The 13,641-nt window shown below is 43.5% G+C and overlaps 1 protein-coding gene across 4 annotated transcripts in view; it reads left to right on the plus strand.

Annotated features, from left to right (window-relative positions):
- Positions 1-11,946: 11,946 nt before the first annotated feature.
- Positions 11,947-13,641, plus strand: part of CARNS1 (carnosine synthase 1) — a 32,819-nt gene continuing 31,124 nt past the window's right edge. For all 4 annotated transcript variants that reach the window (XM_070727932.1, XM_070727948.1, XM_070727940.1 and 1 more), the window contains exon 1: positions 11,947-12,112. The gene's annotated coding sequence lies outside the window, so the exon portion shown is untranslated. The remainder of the gene's footprint in view (positions 12,113-13,641) is intronic.

Consider the following 13,641-nt stretch of genomic DNA (forward strand, 5'->3'; position numbering starts at 1 on the left):
CCCTTTGTAAGCTCATTTAATGGGGTTGGACCTGGACTCCATCCATATAAGCAGTTGCTCAAGTCTCTTTGCAGCCCACCAAGCTCTTGTGTTGGAAAGATTGGCAATATTTCCGTGCCTTCATCTTCAAAGAGCAACAGCAGCTGTGTTTGCTGGATGCTGGTTTGCCCCATGTCCTCTGTCTGCTCAGAGGGCGGTCTCTGGTGGCACTGGAGCTGGCTGCTTGTCATCTTTCGGAACTTCTGGAGCTGACAGCTCATCGTCAATCCCTTCCTCTGACTCTTGAGCCCACAGTCTGAGGCAGTGCAATCCTGTCTAAGACGAACGGTGGCAAGTCTCTGTGAACCAAACGCCTCAAACCCAGAGCTGCTCCATCACGCCAGGGTTCAGGTTCAGCCCATTGCTCCCCATCCAGCCTTTTAACAGCCTGCAGGCTTGGCAAAAGGGAGGTCATGACATTGCTTAACTCATCATGGGCTGAGATATACAGCTGAGTACTATCCGATACTGAAGATATCTTCATGGTGACAGATGACTTCCGTATAGATGACTTCATGTGGATGTTAAATAGGAGCGGAGAAAGTACTGAACTCTCTGCAGGGGCAACACAGATCTAAAACAAGTGGTTGTGCTCACGTTCCCTAGCATTCTGTCCACTTCCTCAAGAGCAATGGGGTTAAACTGTTCCTGGATAACTAGACAAACACCTGCCCGAGATACCTCCAATGGATCAGCAGCCATGTCAACATCTAACTAGGAACAAATCTGGGCAACCTTATTTTCCCCCAAAAAATCAGCAAATGCCTCAGCATGTTCCTGTAGGCAGACCTCTGTATCTACCTCCCCTAGAAGTATGTGGGTCATCTCAAAGAAGGCTGCTGAGCAATTATTTGAAGACACAATTAGTGTGGAGAAGTACAGTGGTACCTCATGATACGAACCCCTCGTCTTACGAACAACCCGAGATACGAACCTGGGGTTCAGAAATTTTTTGCCTCTTCTTACGAACTTTTTCCTTCTTATGAACCCGCCGCCGCCACCACCGAGAAGCCCCGCCGCCCGGCTGTCACTTTTTGAAACAGCCGGGGGGCTTCCTAGTGTCCTCCTGAATCCGAACGTCAAACCCGAACTTCTGGGTTCGGCATTCGGGAGGCCGCCGAGAAGCTCCCCAGCTGTTTCAAAAGACAACAACCGGACAGCAGGGCTTCTCGGCGGCCTCCCGAACGCTGAACCCGGAAGTTTGGCAAAAGTTTGGGTTCGGGAGACCGCTGAGAAGCCCCGCCGCCCAGCTGTCACCTTTTAAAACAGCCGGGTGGCTTCTCGGCGGCCTCCCGAACGCCGAACCCGGAAGTTCAGGTTTGGCGTTCGGGTTCAGGAGGACGCTGAGAAGCCCCCCGGCTGCTTCAAAAGGTGACAGCCGGGCGGCGGTGTTTTTTTGCATTTTTTTTTCATTGCACGGATTAATTGATCTTACATTGTTTCCTATGGGAAACAATGTTTCGTCTTATGAACTTTTCGTCTTACGAACCTCCCCCGGGAACCAATTAGGTTCGTAAGACGAGGTATTACTGTATTTACAATTTGGCACCTGAATTGCCAAGAGGTAGGGTTCAATAACATCTCTTACCTAGATTTGGTGAAATTCATTTCCACCAGCGGTGCTTTCGATATTTCATCCCTCTCAATTCCAATGTATTCTGCATTTGCACAACCCTATGCTAAGCCACTGTCCTATTTCAGGCAGTAACTAGGGACTTAGCCAAACCATGCAGCAAATCTTTGGTTATAACTGAGAGCTGAAGATATTAAAAATTAAAGTTTTGTACATAAAAATATGTGGCCATTGTATGAATCCTCCTTTGTTGATTGGCTAGTAGTTTTCCAATGACTGTTGTAACAGATGCAGAAGACTAGAACAAATAGTCATGAATTCTGTGGAAAGTTGCGTTTGATGGCTAGCAAGAATATTTATTTATTTATTTATTTATTTTGTCCAATACACAATGAGGGTTTTAGTGGGTATATATCTATATACACATAGTAAAATACATGATGAAGGTTATAGAGGAGATGCTCATAGTAAAATATATCTAAGAAACAATAGAAAAGAAGGTATAGTAATAGAACATATCAATGAAAGAATAGAAGAAGAGATATAGGAATAGAAAAAAGGTATAGGAGATATAGGAGAGCAATAGGACAGGGGACGGAAGGCACTCTAGTGCACTTGTACTCGCCCCTTACTGACCTCTTAGGAATCTGGATAGGTCAACCGTAGATAATCTAAGGGTAAATTGTTGGGGGTTTGGGGATGACACTATGGAGTCCGGTAATGAGTTCCACGCTTCGACAACTCGGTTACTGAAGTCATATTTTTTCAGTCAAGTTTGGAGCAGTTAATATTAAGTTTAAATCTGTCGTGTGCTCTTGTGTTGTGGTTGAAGCTGAAGTAGTCGCTGACAGGCAGGACGTTGCAGCATATGATCTTGTGGGCAATACTTAGATTTTGTTTAAGGCATCTTAGTTCTAAACTTTCTAGGCTTAGGATTGAAAGTCTAGTCTCATAGGGTATTCTATTTTGAGTGGAGGAATGAAGGGCTCTTCTGGTGAAGTATCTTTGGACATTTTCAAGGGTGTTGATGTCTGAGATGCAATATGGGTTCCAAACAGATGAGCTGTGTTCGAGGATGGGTCTGGCAAAAGTTTTGTAAGCTCTGGTAAGTAGTGTGAGATTGCCAGAGCAGAAGCTACATAGGATTAGGTTAGATGAGTTATTATTTGTGTTTCATCTTAAAAGGGCTAAACATACTTGCATGTAGCTTTTAGATAAGGATTAGGGGAGAAGAAAAAGGCATGCATCCGGAGATGAACTTAGTGTGTGACCCACTACATCAGGCTAGCTGGCGCAGGCAGGGAGGAGCATGTTAGGGCATAACTAACCTGCTTTTTGCTTCTGTAAAGGTACGTACTCCACAAGGGGTGACACCGCGCTTTGCAAACTGCTAGGGGCAGTAGAGTGATTACTGTGCCCAAATAAACCTTGACTCCTTACCCCGAAGCCTTCTTTGTCTGATTAATTCTTTTCAAAGATTTTCAGGAAACATAACCAGGTGGGGGTTGCTTCTTACCACTGCTATCGGTGTGATGCACATGCAGCTCTGGGTAACCAGCATGCCCACGGGCACATCCCAGCGAGATTTTGCTTTTGCGCAGGCACAGGAAGCAAAAATCTCACCAGGGAACATGTGCATGCACAGAAGCAAAAAATTGCCAAAATCTCTCACACGTGCATGTCTCCTCAAAAGATTTTGTGCCAGAGATGCGGAGCTATGTGCAGCTCCATTTTTGCTTCCAGGAGGCAATGTCAACCCAATGCTGGTTATAACCTCTGCTCCTTCTGAAACCCATCTCTGCCCATCAGTCACTGGGGGCAGACCAGTCTAATAGCTCCTGCCTCCCTCTGGAGGGGTACAGCTTCATAACCAAGGCAGGAGTTGACCATGACAAGGGGACCAAAGATAGGCCCATCAGTTCCAGATCACACAGGCATTGCTTCAACAAGAAACAGCAAATCAGGTGTCACATATATTCTTCTATATGTTATATGAGAACATATACTGTGGACTTAATATACCTAGACATCAGCAAGGCATTCGACAAAGGAGACCATAACTTACTTCTTCGTAAATTAGAGAAAAGTGGGATCCACAACTGGCTGACAAACCGTACTCTTCGAGTAATCCTTAATGGGTCCATATGGAGAGAGGTAAGCAGTGGGGTACCACAAGGCTCCATCTTAGACCTGTTGTACATTCTCCTGGTCAGTTGGAGGATGATGAAGATATTGAGGACTCAGATTCAGATAGTGTTTATGAATTAGTGGGGGGCCCGGGGTTACATGTAGTAGAACAGGTGGGAGGCCAGCCACAGGATGGGGCTATGAGTTCAGGATCTAGTGAGGGAGAATCAGACACTCGCTGGGTTAACCCTAAATTCAGAAGGGCCCAAAAACGTAGAGAACAGGTGTCTGGAAGAAGATATTAAGGAGAGGAATGGGTTAAATACTGTAGTGATGTATTTGGCACATCAGGGTGTAAGTGGGGAAGAAGGGTGAAGTTTCAACGTTGCCGAAGAGAAAAATGGAGGTTTTTCTTGCCACTCCCACTTTATTATTATTCTTAAGCTCTTTTTAATTCCCAATTTTGCATTTGCATGTTCATTTGGTTTCAGTTTATACTATTCATAGAATCAACTTCTTCTTCTTCTGCCTCTGATGTTGACATACATTCCAGTAGCTGAATAAAAGCAATTGCAATGGGCATTTCTCAAAACCCAGCAGAAATGGATAAGTGTTCATTGATTGCATTACATTGCATTACAGCTCTTTCAAGCTTCTCCTTGGTTATGGATGCAGCTAGAAAAGATTCTTAGGAAAACCCTGAACAATGAAGAACACACATTTATTTTTATTTATTTTTTATTTGTTTATTTTGTCCAATACACAATAATACACAATGAAGGTTATAGAGGATATAGTAGAGAAGAAATACAAGAAATAGGAGAGACTATAGGACAGGGGACGGAAGGCACTCTAGTGCGCTTATGTATGCCCCTTACTGACCTCTTAGGAATCTGGAGAGGTCAACCATGGATAGTCTAAGGGTAAAATGTTGGGGATTAGGGGATGATACTACAGAGTCCGGTAATGAATTCCACGCTTCGACAACCCGATTACTAAAGTCATATTTTTTACAGTCAAGTTTGGAGCGGTTAATATTAAGCTTGAATCTGTTGTGTGCTCTTGTGTTGTTGTGGTTGAAGCTGAAGTAGTCGTTGACAGGCAGGATATTGCAGCATATGATCTTGTGTGCAATACTTAGATCATGTTTAAGGCATCATAGTTCTAAGCTTTCAAGACCCAGGATTGTAAGTCTAGTTTTGTAGGGTATTCTGTTTCGAGTGGAGGAATGAAGGGCTCTTCTTGTGAAGTATGTTTGAACATTTTCAAGGGTGTTAATGTCTAAGATGCAATATGGGTTCCAAACAGATGAGCTGTATTCGAGGATGGGTCTGGCGAAAGTTTTCATGAGTCATTGACAAATAAACTCAAGAGTTCTCATTCAAGGCACAAATGACCAGGCTCCTATTATCCTACTTTGGACACATTATGCAAAGGCCTAGCTCTTTTAAACAATTCAGCGTGGTCTGTAACTTCCTTATCACCAGTGTAGAATTTGCCCAATAAGACACCGGTAGGCCAGGTAACATTCAAAGTTTTATTGAACGAAGGTAATGATAACGTGCAACTGGAACTGTTAACAATAACAGAAAAGATGGCCACGCCTGGCAGCTATTTATACCTCCTGCTATCAGGCTGATCTGGCCAATCCCAGGTCTGTGTTTTCTAAAAAACAAAAATGGAGAACTATGCCATGATCTGGAAAGGAAAAAAAAGATTGCTGGCGATTTTTATAGTAACCTTTATGAGTATTCTGATATTACACAAAACAATACTCATGAGCTAAAAACTCAAGAAATTCTTGAACAGGCTAAACTACCCAAAGTACCACAAGAAATGGTCAATACAATTAATAAACCGATCACCGATACAGAACTGAAAGAAGCAATAAAAAGTCAAAAAAATAATAAAGCACCAGGTCCGGATGGGCTCCCCATAGAACTATATAAAGATCTTCCCAAAGAAATGGAAAAGGCCCTATTAGAAACGTTAAATGAGGCTCTAGACAGAGGTAAAATCCCAACTTCATGGACAGAAGCAAACTTAGCCTTAATCCCAAAAAAAGACACAGACCATACAGATATATTTAATTACCGCCCGATTTCTCTCTTAAACGCCGATTATAAAATCTTCACCTCCATTTTAGCGAGTAGAATCAAAGGATTTCTAAATTATTTTATACATTCGGATCAAAATGGCTTTCTTCCCGGGAGACAGCTAAAGAACAATATTAGAATCGTGTTAGACACGCTGGAGTATTATGAAGCCCATAATGAAAAACAAGTGGCGTTAATATTTCTTGATGCCCAGAAGGCTTTCGACAACGTGTCTTGGAAATTCATGATTAAACAGCTTGAATATATGGAATTTGGCCCCAAATTTATAAATGCAATAAAAGCTATTTACTCTGTCCAATCAGCTTATATTATCCTTAATGGAGACACATCGACAAAAATCTCTCTTTACAAAGGTACAAGACAAGGATGTCCACTGTCCCCTTTATTATTTATCTTAACCCTTGAAGTATTAACGAGAATTATTAGAGACAAGGAAGATATAAGGGGATTAAATTGTAAGAAAGAAACCTATAAGCTTCAAGCTTTCGCAGATGACCCTGGTATTTATCTTAGAAGACCCCTTAGACTCAGGTCCCAAATTATTAGAAGTTCTGGAAGATTACGGCACAGTGGCAGGCCTCAAAATAAACAAAACTAAAACCCAAATTCTAACCAAAAATATGCGACAATCACAGAAAGATATCTTATCAGCTAAATTGGATATTCAAATAGTCACAAAAATTAAATACCTCGGCATCAATTTGACAAACAGAGTGTCCAGCTTAAAATCAAATAACTATGATACTTTAATAGACAAAATACAAGCAGACTTGTTAAAATGGAGGAACTTACAACTTTCCTTACTAGGGAGGATTGCAGCCATAAAATTAAACACTCTGCCCAAAATTTTGTTTCTATTTCAAACAATCCCTATACAATTAAAACAGGAATTTTTCAATAATTTGACTAAATTAACTAACAATTTCATCTGGCAAAACAAACGTCCCCGAATTCGACTAAAATATTTACAAGGAAAGAAAGAAGAAGGAGGACTGGCTCTCCCAATTTGGAAGGATTACTATATTGCTGCATCTTTAGCATGGACGAGAGACTGGATGAGCCTAACAAATACTAGACTTCTTAACTTAGAAGGCCACGACCTCCATTCAGGGTGGCACTATTATCTCTGGGACGAAAAGCCGACAACCCACAAATACTTCTCTAACCACTTGATTAGGAAATCGCTTATCTATACTTGGAAAAAAATCAAAACTAAACTTTACAAAGGAATTCCCATGTGGTACGCCCCCTTAGAAGCCTATGTACATCCTAATTTACACAAAAGAAACAATATAATAAGATACAAAGACATTCTAAACCCAAACGGGGCAATCAAAACAAGGCTAGAACTCGAAAATCTGGGTCAAAAAGTGGAATGGTGGGAATACCTTCACATTCAAACTAAATTTAACAAAGACAAAAAAAAATCCGGGATAAGAAAAAATGCCCTGCTAGATAAGCTTTGTATAGGCCCTCAAGATAAGCTAATTAAATTTTTTTACTGCTACTTAAATCACAATGAATTGGACAACTTTAACACAAAAATTAATGTCAAGAAATGGAATCTGGACCTTAAAAATGAGATTAAAGAGGAGGAATGGCAAATACTCTGGACTAGGAACTATAAATTGACTATTGCCACTTCTTATAAAGAAAATTTGGTCAAAATGTTTTACCGATGGCATATTACCCCAATTAAGCTAACCAAATTGAATAATAAACTCTCACCAAATTGTTGGAAATGTCAACAAGAATTGGGCACCTATTTCCACCTATGGTGGCAATGTACTAAAGCTAAATTATATTGGAATAAGATTGGAATTTGGATCGACAAAATATTAAATCTGTCACTAGACAAAACTCCTGAATGTTTTTTATTGGGTATAATCAGACAAAATCTATTGAAACCCCAAGTACACTTAATCATTCATGTAACAACGGCAGCAAGACTAACCTATGCGCAGTGGTGGAAAAACGATGAGCTACCCCCAAATGAAGTAATAATTAAAAAAATAATATACTGCGCAGAAATGTCGAAACTGACTTTACTAGTTAGAAATGAATCGCTGGATACGTTCAATAATTGTTGGGACCCTTTCTATAATTGGCTAGGAAGCAAAAGCGAGAACAATAGGCTATAAGATTGAAACGTTAAATATAACCTTGAACTGTTACAAATCTGGTATAAAGTAATCAATTATCTTATAGAATAATACGAGACTTTATATATATTTAAATATGAAATTTTATTATTATTTGTTAACTTCTCTGCAATATGTTTATTTCAATTCTGGCATTTAACATTTCTGATAAACTATTCGAAACATGGTAATAAGCAAATATAATTGGATCTAATTTTCGTTTTCAATACAACTCCCCTGTTTATTCGCCGATACTTTTACCTGTTTGGTTTTTGTTTGTTTGCTTTGTTTTTCTTTTTTTCCGTATTGTGTGTTTTATGTTTTGTAATGTACCATATGTTGTATTATACGATGTACATGTTTCTATTTTAATAATAAAAAAATAAAAAAATTAAAAAAAAATTAAGCTTGAATCTGTTGTGTGCTCTTGTGTTGTTGTGGTTGAAGCTGAAGTAGTCGTTGACAGGCAGGATATTGCAGCATATGATCTTGTGTGCAATACTTAGATCATGTTTAAGGCATCATAGTTCTAAGCTTTCAAGACCCAGGATTGTAAGTCTAGTTTTGTAGGGTATTCTGTTTCGAGTGGAGGAATGAAGGGCTCTTCTTGTGAAGTATGTTTGAACATTTTCAAGGGTGTTAATGTCTAAGATGCAATATGGGTTCCAAACAGATGAGCTGTATTCGAGGATGGGTCTGGCGAAAGTTTTCATGAGTCATTGACAAATAAACTCAAGAGTTCTCATTCAAGGCACAAATGACCAGGCTCCTATTATCCTACTTTGGACACATTATGCAAAGGCCTAGCTCTTTTAAACAATTCAGCGTGGTCTGTAACTTCCTTATCACCAGTGTAGAATTTGCCCAATAAGACACCGGAAGGCCAGGTAACATTCAAAGGCTTATTGAACGAAGGTAATGATAACATGCAACTGGAACTGTTAACAATAACAGAAAAGATGGCCACGCCTGGCAGCTATTTATACCTCCTGCTACCAGGCTGATCTGGCCAATCCCAGGTCTGTGTTTTCCCCCCAAGACTAAGAGACGGGCACATTCCTCAACTGTCCTCTGGACACAACACTGGGAAAGGTGAAAGGAAAGAGAGTAAGATGATAAGCAGCAAGATGGATGCATTCAGATTTAGTGGTGGTCAAATAAACCATTGGGAGACATGAAAGAACAGGTTAGAGATAGATTGTAATGGAGAAAAATCTATGTAGTCACCAGGAGTCAAAAACAAGTTGATGGAACATGATCAATCAATCAATTAATCAAGAACATTTGATTATCAGAATTGTGGTGCCCAGTGACAATACATTTCTGTTCAACAATGTTCAAGAGGTTAACTTGGGTGCATTCAGTTTTATTCTTGGTCCTTTCCAGTTTTATTTAGTTCATGCTTCACACACTCTATGTTGGACATCTTTATTGCTTCTGATCCTCATTTTCAACTATATCAGCAGTTGGACAATAAAGACCTTTATTTCAGCTAGAGCATATATGCCAACTTTACTCTGACACCCCCCAAACATTTAAGAGTTCCCAGTCCAAGTATAACGACCCATAAAAGTAACCTTGAGAAACAAGGAGAAGAGCTGCAACGGAGACAGCAGTCAGACAAAAGACATTTGACTCTGAGGTAGAATTATAATTTGAGAAAGTATCTCAGACTTGATCCTCAATAATCCTCTTCATGATAAAGGGAGAGAGGCAAAGAGGCACATTCAGACTTGCAAAATAGAATAGAATAGAATTTGTATTGGCCAAGTGTGATTGGACACACAGCGAATTTGTGTTTGGTGGATATGCTCTCAGTGTACATAAAAGAAAATATAAATTTGTCAAGAATCATGAAGTTCTACTATTAATGATTGTCATAGGGGTCAAATAAGCAATGAGGAAACAATCAATATTAATGAAAATCTTAAGGATAAAAGCAACAAGTTACAGTCATACAGTCATAAGTGGGAGGAAATGGGTGATAGGAATGATGAGAAAAAACTAGTAGTAATAGTAGTGCAGACTTAGTAAATAGTTTGACAAGATTCTGTTACTGTAATCAAAGTAATGCTAGCATTCATAATTTTGATTTCTTAGTCTGATCTACATGTTAGGGTTGACAGCAACTTCTGGGACAAACTATATAGATGTGGAATACAGTGAACCCTCGATCATCGCGAGGGTTCCGTTCCAGGACCCCACGCGATGATCGATTTTTAGCGAAGTAGCGGTGCGGAAGTAAAAACACCATCTGCGCTTGCGCAGATGGTGTTTTTGCTTCCACTGCCGCCCGCCCTTCGCCCGCCCACCCCGTTGCTCGCGCCCGCCCACCCCATTGCTCACGCTGTTGCTGGGGCCGCTTCCCAGCTGGGGAGCCGAGCTAGGGATTCCCCAAGCGCGCACGCTTTCCCCAGCAACGCGCGCGCGGTCCGGACTCCCTAGCTCGGCTCCCCAGCTGGGGAGCGAGCTGCGATGTCCCCAAGCGCGCGGGCACCGCCCGCCCGCCCACGCTGTTGCTGGGGCCGCTTCCCAGCTGGGGAGCCGAGCTGGGGTGTCCCCGCGCGTGCCGCCCGCCCGCCCACGCCGTTGCTCGCGCCGCCGCTGGGGTCTTACGGGGGCAAGAGGGGGAAGACCCAGGGAAGCCTCTGCCCGGCGGGGAAACTCCACCATCTACGCATGCGTGGAAGGGCACGCATGCGTAGATGGTGGAGTTTACTTCCGGGTTGAAAACTCGCGAAATAGCCCTTTCGCGATCCTTGAGGACGCGAAACTCGAGGGTTCACTGTACATGTATTATAGATTGTGTTTTCAACTTTTATGAATATACTTTATTATTATCATTATATGTACCGTATATACACAGTATACCTATACAACGAAATTCACCTAACACCTAAGGACCAGGACCAACACACATAACAATCCCCAAAACATGCCCCACCCGCCACGAATTTCCCACCCTGGACCACCCAAACATCCATACAACAGACCACATAATGCTGTCCAGCAGCCACTGAGGGTGAGACTTTAGCTCACTGTTAAGTGCAATTATAGCTTGGGGATAAAAACTATTCAGAAAAGGTGTGGTGCGAGTTTTAATTGTTCTGTAACTTCCGCCAGAAGGCAACAATCCAAAGAGATTGTAAGCAGGATGAGAAGAGTCTCTGAGAATGTTGTGCAATTTGCTAGAACAGCAAGCTACAAAGATATACCTAGTCTAGGGCTGATATACTGGGCAGTAAAATACAAAGATATAGTCCAGGATTGATCTACTGGATAGTTTTAATGATTCTCTTTTTTTGTCTGCGGCAGAGCTGCTCCCATGCTATAAATCAGGACACTCTCAATGGCGCTGCAATAGTGGGACAGCAGTAGATGCTGAGATAGATTTATCTTCCTGAGCATCCTCAGAAAGTACAGCATCTTCTGTGCCTTCTTCACCAAGGTGCACCAGGAGAAAACCCACCCGTGATAGCACTACACTATGAGTGGGAAACTTCAAGTTCTACTCCTGCCTTAGTCTGGAAAGTGAGATAGATGGTGTAACTCTGGACCAGGGGAAGGCGAAGTTGGCTCTTGTATGACCTGTGGACTTCAACTCCCAGAATTCCTGAGCTAGCATGATTGGCTCAGGAATTCTGGGAGTTGAAGTCCCCAAGTCATACAAGAGCCAAGTTTGCCAATCCCTGCTCTGGACAATAGGCAACCTCCATTCACTTCTGAAAAAACCCTTGCTTAAGCAAGAGATCCCGGCCTATACCATTTCAGACTACTACCCGGTCTCTTCTTTAAAAGCCTCCAGGGATAACGTCTGAAAACAAGCCGTTCCACTTGTTCTCACTGTTAGGGTTTCCCCCCCCCCCGGGGATCGCATTTCCCCTGGTCAATGGTTGGAGGGCGGTCTCTGGTCCCGGCAAGCGCCCGCCCGCTTTTGCTCCGATGCTTGCTAAACCGCCGCCTCTCCATTGGGTCTGCCTCTCCCGTCTCCCTTATAAAGCCCGCTCTGCCTGCCTGGATCCGCGCGGTTCACTCTGGGCTCTTTTCCACCCGCCCTCTGCCAGCGGACCCGACCGTGCGGTTTTGGCCTTAGCATCCTTCCGTTCTTTTTCCAGGTAATCCGGGCTGGAGGAAAGGGGAGGAGTGGCGGGTTTTTCAGCGTTTTCGGGGAACGGGTGCGAATGCTTGCTTGAAGTACCGAAGAAAAGGGGGTGTGACGGTGGAGGTGGTGGGAAACGGCGCCCGCGCTTCGGAAAACGATCAACGCGTGTGGTATTTTTTGTGGAGGGGGGACGGGGGGGGAGCCGCGCGTTCGTTCTCCAAGGTTGCAAGCGACGCGCGCTCTCCTTTCTGAGGCGACTCGAGCCGGACTCGTTTGCGACCTGCTGATAAGCGCGCCCGCGAATTGCGACCCAGAGGGTCTCAGGCGAGGCCGGAGGGGGGGGGGAGGGGGAAACGGGCGGCTTTCGCCTTCGCCGCTTCCCGTCGTCGCGGCGGGGGGGGGGCTCCGTGGTCCCCTCTGAAACGTGGGGGGCAGCTCTGACCGCGCCTGCTGTTGAGGGGGGGCGGGCGGAGGGAAAATGGGGGGGGGGGAAATCGGTCAAGATGCCTGAGGGGGATCCTGTTTCCCTTCAACTCCGCCCCCCTCACCGAGTTCCCGCTCTGCGCCCCCTCCGCACGCCCCCCCCCCCAGCCGCCGCGCCGGGAAATAAAGGCGCCAAATCCCATCCGGGAAAGGATGGATAAGGTCCTGGTCTGACTAGAATCCTTGCTTTGCCGTAGAAGCATCCCCATACAAGACACCATTTTCGTGGCTCCTTAAATTAGCTAAGCTCGCCTCGCCGGACGCTTCTGGATCTGCTCCTCTTTGGCCTTTACTGGGACTTGATGGTCACACCTTCCCCGCCCGGCTTGGAAAGAATGGGGAGAATCCCTAGAAATCACGGGCTCCTTCTTCCTTGACTAAAAAAAGAAAAGCGCTTTGCAAAACAGCACAAAGAGCTTTAATTGGCAGCAGGTTTTCGCATTGTTGTGGGTGCTCCATCGCTGCAGGTTCAAAATGGCCAGGCTCTCCTGCTATGAAACAAGAGGTTGGACTAGAAGACCTTCGGGGTCCCTTTCGACCCTGTTATTCTGCATTCTAAATAATTGTTGCAGTTTGCTTGGTCTTTGGCAAAGGGAGTGGCCCCACACAAAGGCTCTACCCTCAAATATCAAGGCTTCCCTAATGGATTAGAGCAGAGCATTTCTCAGCCACCCAAAGCAAAATTCCAAGACATCTGTTGCCCCTATTTAAGAGGCAAATCCCTATCTGTAGTACTGAAAAATTTGGAATGAAATGCAGTGTGCACTTATTGCAGTGTTTCCCAATTATTTTCTGTTACGCACCCCTAGGACATTTCGGGGGGGGGGAACTCTCTCCTAGGACGATTGTTTGCAGTATTCAGCATGTTTTCACTGAAAAAACTCAAGTGGCTTATCAGAGTGTAATGTGTTTAAGCAACGCCTTAATTTATTTGGCTTCCTGCTGTCGGCCGGTCTTTCCTCACCTCCTACCGTAGTCACAGTGAAGCCAAGTGCTACATATGCTTCCTCGTATTTCCTCATTTTAGATTTCAGGAGACTTAGGTTTGTCACATTATCT

Source organism: Erythrolamprus reginae, chromosome 1 (assembly GCF_031021105.1).
Source record: "Erythrolamprus reginae isolate rEryReg1 chromosome 1, rEryReg1.hap1, whole genome shotgun sequence".
Lineage (NCBI taxonomy): Eukaryota > Metazoa > Chordata > Lepidosauria > Squamata > Dipsadidae > Erythrolamprus > Erythrolamprus reginae.